Here is a 6,000-nt window from a genome sequence, read left to right on the forward strand (position 1 = left end):
TGGCTAAATCTGGTGATTTTCAAAGGTTTGGCTATAATTGACACAAAACGTATAAATTTGGCATTTTTTGGTGATTAAGCCTAAATAGGTTATGTCACCATATAGCATAACCTTTTGTATTTTTTTCGATTTGAACACAAACTAAAAAAGTGCCTCATCGATTAACAAAATCTTTCCAAACTTTTAATTCTATAACCCGACATACATTTTATGCATTATTTTTTGTTAATATGACATCGTTTTTTGTCGTACACACGACCAAAACGACGTCGTTTCAGACATTTATGCTATATATGCTACATAATAAAAGGTTGTGCTATTAGTTGGAACGTTTTATAATTTGTGCTTAAATCGAAAAGGCGCGAAAAATTATGATATATGTAATTGTAATCCTTTTAAATATAGACATATATATTAACAACTCAAACGGCAAATATTGTCATTTGTCAATTTGTCTTAGTTTTGTTTTTATATTTGTGGCTGAAATAGGAGCTTAAAATCATGATATTACTCGTGGGTGAAAATTGAAAATGTTATTTTATTGTGCTATAGTAATAAAATATTTTTAATTTAATAATAAATTAATAAAAAGTTATAATTTACTAAATTAATTAATCTTTCAAACACAATAGCATTATTAAGAAATACAGCATATAAGGATTAAAATAGTAGTTTTTCATTGGTGTAAGAAGTAAATGTGTTATTTTTTCATGTTAGTTTGGCTTATTAGGCGGCCAATTCACACTTTAATTAATGTTTATACACATAAATAGTGTCGTTTAATATCCCATGTCGTTTTGATTTCACTTTCATGTATAGTATAATTCTTATTTTACGATTCAAGTACTATTTGAGAGAGTTTTTAAATATTAAAATTTATAAATTATATATTTTTTTGAATTTTACATAATATAAAATATTAAATAAAAATGTTTATTTTATTATAAATAATTATAAAATAATATAGGTATATTTTTTGAAATAAATAAAAATATTTTTTATATGAATTTTAAAAGAAAAAAAAAAGTTAAAGTTAAATTAAAAAAATAAAACAAAAGTGTTAGGGAAGTTCTACTTCCTTGGGTTTTGCTAGGGAAGTTACTTCCCTAGTCAAAGGGAAGTCAAACATCCAACTTCCCGGGAAGTAGAATGTATAAATCGAACCAAGTAAAAACAATTTGCTACGTCCCGGGAAGTACAACTTCCCTAGTCTATTTACCCCCAACCAAGCGAGACTTTAAATTTATATTTTTTTATTCATCTGACTTTTTATTTTTTATTTTAACTCATTTAACACCTCAGCTAGTAAATTAATATTTAAAATTGTCATTTTATAGTTGTTTAACTCTTTCTTATCCACGTAGAATTAACATTTGGTTACAAAGAAAAAATGGCGCATGAGACTCCTGAAATTAAACTGATGTTTCATATAGTTAAGATATATTTTAACCCTAGAACTTATATTGTATAATTCGCCTGACTTTTAATTTTCAGTTTAAGAAACATATGTCTCTTATGAAGGCCAAATTTGATAATCACAATAAGGGTAGCGAAAATAGTAGTAGAAATCTGAGCTGGAATTGTACCTGAGTGAGGCTACGGTTAAAAATGATGATGATTTTAATATCTTGAAGTGGTGGACCTAAACTCAGGGCGATTTCCAATCCTTTCGAAGATGGCTCAGATATTCTTGTTGTCCCTATCTCTACTATTGCATCTGAATCATCATTTAGTACTTCTGGTAGAGTACTAGATTGTTTTAGGAATTCTTTAACTTCCAAGATTGGTGGAAGCGTTGGAGTGCATTCAAGATTGTCTTAGAGCAGAATCTTGCCCGTTGATAATTAAAGAGTGCCTCGATTAATTGGAACCTTTTGAGTAAGGTTATGTACTTCAACTTAGTTTTTTTTTAAAATTCTTTGTATATTTCAAACTATCTCATAATAGTTTATATTTTTGTATTTGTTCTTAATGTAAAGTTGTCCAACTAAAAAGTTGGACTCTTGCTGATTTTTGCTTTTGTGGTAGCTTGGTGTGTAAGCCAAATTTTGCTGTTGTTGCTTAATACTGCATGTTGCCTAATGTCTAATGTTGTCTTTGCCTGGACTGTCCCTAACAGAAAAACATGGTGGTGGAGTATACTTAAAGATTTTAATTTAACTTTTAAATTTACCTTCGTTTTAACTAGAATAACATTATTTTGGTTTTAACTTTTAAATTGCTTTACTATTTTGTTTTACTTTTATATTGCTTTAAAATTATCTATTTTAAAGGTTTTAAGTTTTCAATTGGTTCATAAACTGTCTGTTTTAGTTTTAACTTTTTATGTGCTTTTAAGTTTTTGTTTTTGGGTGTATTGAAGCTTCCACCACTTAAAATATCTGATACATAAGGCGTTGATATATTTGCATGATGAGACTCTTTGTTAATCACCGTGCGAATTACATCACTTTATAAAAATATGAAAACTTTAAGTCTGAGCCCCTACTCTTAAAAAACATATATATCATTTTCTCTGACTTTAAAATTTAATTACTTTACTTGCTGCATTTTTAAATTTTAAATTATTCAATTTAAACTAGTTCAACTTTCAAGTTTCCAATTAGTTTATATTTGCTTCAATTCATGAAATGATTATGAATTTTGTGATTCATTTATATTACTTCAAAACTGTCTGTGTGATTCTGTGATTCATTTATCAATGTTTCTGTTTTTTATTTGCTTTTAAGTTTTTGTTTTTGGGCTATGATGAAACTTCCACCACTTCAAAAATCTGACACATAAGGCCTTGATATATTTGCATGATGAGACTCTTTGTTAGCCACCGTGCGGATTACATCACCTTATAAAGATCTGAAAATCTTAAATCTGAGCCCCTGTTTAAAAAAAAATATTATTTTCTTTGACTTTAAAATGTAATCACTTTACTTCACGTTCTCGTATTTTTGAAGTTTTAAGTTTTTCAATTTAAATTACTTTAATTTCAACTTTCAAGTTTCCAATTAGTTTAAATTGGCTTCAATTCAGGAAATAATTATGAATTTTGTGATTCATCATTAATACTTCTAAACTGCTAATTGAACTAAGTCTTGATTGAATGAATGAATGCCATTAACATGCTAGCTGCTGCAAATGGCTCTTTTTTGAATGCTAGAATTGGTAGTGGCAATGCAGTTATATATTTTTGCTAACTTTTAAATTTAGTTTGATTTTTGGATGACTATAATATATAATTTAGTTTTTGCTACTAATGTTAATGTTGGATGAACGTAAGGGTCTATTTTTACTTATAATCTGCTTCGGGATCTGTAATTTGTCTTGTATTATGTTATTCATTCACTTGTAATCTACTTCACAACTTCAGTTTTTATTATGAAAATTCTCATAGGGTTTGTAATTTTTATAATTAGTTTGTTTTGTTACTTAGTTTTGTATATTAATATTCGTACAGTTTATACTTCAAAATTTTGAATTTTTAAATGAATGAATGTTACTTTTTAATGTTAAAAAAAACAAGGGACGATGACAAAAGTACCTAAAATTTTAAAAATATTTACAAAAGTACCTGTAAAATTTTTTTATTTACAAAAATACGACTGATTTAAAATTAATTATAAAAGTACCAAAAAATGAAAATTAATTACAAAAGTACGATTTGTATAATGTCGGTATAATTATGGTATAATTTTAAAATATTAAAACTATAAATCAGATAATTTAAAAATAATATTTGGTTTATTATTGGTATAATTTCAGTTTATTTTTGGTATATTGATTATACAATTTTTATATATATTTTCTAGTTGATAACATGTATAATTTTTTTATATGTATTTTTCACTATAGTTGGTAATGAACTAGAGAATTTGCATATTGTTGGTATAATTTTAGTATATTGTTCGGTTAATATTTAGTATGCGATGTGGCGTAATGTTGATGTAATAATAAAATTTCAGTATATTTTGATGTGTTCACTCTTGGTATACTGTTGGTATAATTTTGGTATATTATTAGTTTAATTTTTAATATACGATTTGATGTAATTTCGGTAAATTTTTATTTAATATTAATAAAATCTCAGTATGTATAATGTTGGTATAATTTTGGTATAATGTTGATATAATGTTAGTTTATTAGTATACTGACATTATACCCACAGTATACACCGTATGTTTGATATTTTTTTTATTTTTTTGTATTTTTGTAAATATTATTAATATTTTTGTAAATGAAAAAAATTAACATGTAATTTTGTAATTATTTTCATTTTTTTTTGGCAAATGATGTAATTTCCTTAAAAAAACAATTCTTTTAAGGCTTTTATTAATTTGGCCCATAAAATTAATGGGCTTTTCAATAGGCCCAAACTGATTTAAATAACTGATACTGAACCGAACCGACCAAAATTGTTGGTTAATTTTTGATAACGTAGCACATCTAGTAGGGGCGAAGCAACCTCGCCAGGAACGAACATCACTAAGTCAAGCATTTCACCGACCTGGTAACAATATCCGACCTTCTCGAAATCGTAGAGGACATGACTTGGGGGGTCACCGGATCGAGGGGCATTCAAACATCATCCGAGACATTCATGTATGATAAAGTCGGACCAAGGATTCTATCCGGGCTCCGAGTCATATTCAACTCAGACCTAGTCCGAGCTCCGAGTTTATAAACCCGAAATACCGGATCCTATGACCCGGGCTTCGAGATACCCTCAGGAACCAGAACCATGATAACTTGGTCCCCAAGTTATCCGGGCTTCAAGGTCTAACCGGGCTCCGGGGTCTTGCCCAGAAACACACGCTCGTGTACCAGATCCTGGGACCACAGGAGATCTTCTGACAGGTACGTGAAGAATGTTCCCTTTGACACACCTAACAACCCGTGCCACCCGCAGGGATATTCTGACACGTCAGCATAACTGATTTCTGGGACCACTGGGCTCACAGCCTGCCAGCAAGGCAGGTTTGTCCTTAAACCCTAACTATAAATAGAGGGTTTAAGGACAAACCCTAGGTAATTTCTCTTTTCTACTCTAAGAATACTCTTTTTCTCTTCTTCTTCTTCCTCTACCTCAAAACTTACTTGAGCGTCGGAGTGAACGTCCGGTGACCCCCACCGGAGTTCCTTCTGACCTCTGTTTGCTTGTGGTGTGCAGGTCATTGAAGCTCGGATTCAGTTTGGTGATTTATCAATTTTTTTCCCGGTGTTTGGTTAAAATACAAACGGTTCGGTGCCCATTTTACTTAACTTCGGTATGGTCGGTTATGGGTATTGTGGAATCAAACCGAAACAAACCAATCGACCGATGCTCATCCCTACAAATAATCCAAATCAGAAATCATAGTATCTCCGGTCTAAAGTACTTAACAAATAGCATAAATTAAATGTTTTTATATAATTCAACACATATGCAGAAGAACCTGGATATAAAACTTTATTAGTGCAATCATGATCATGTGAAGAGAAAAACCTGATTATTGTTATCAAGATTATATAAAAAAACAAAACCTTATTAGTTTTATAATTCAATGACCATGAGCAAACTAAACGAAAATCCAAAATACACAGATTATTTTGATAGCATTCTATGTAAAACAAAATATAAAATATATATATATATATATATTACATTTTTACCTATTTTTTAATAGGTTTTGATCAACTACTTTAATTCTTGCTGGATGGTTTTTTATTTTTTAATCACCGGTTGCTACATATCCAGATTTGAGTCTCTTCCGGATTTAGGAGTTGGATGTAAATTGGAAAGGTTAAGTGATTACTAATTGCACGTTTTGTCAGTGATAAAAATAAATAGCTTTTCACCAAGTAAAATTATGATATAAGTAGTTTTGTACTAGGTAAAGTAGAAATTATGATACTTATTTAGTTAAAATAAGTAGTTGAATAAATGTGAGAACTAATAAGAATGCTTTTTTTTTGTTGAGAATGAATGCGAGATCTCCGTTAATCCCTTCAATTATTTAGATATATAGG

The sequence above is a fragment of the Mercurialis annua genome, linkage group LG3, assembly GCF_937616625.2.
Source record: "Mercurialis annua linkage group LG3, ddMerAnnu1.2, whole genome shotgun sequence".
Lineage (NCBI taxonomy): Eukaryota > Viridiplantae > Streptophyta > Magnoliopsida > Malpighiales > Euphorbiaceae > Mercurialis > Mercurialis annua.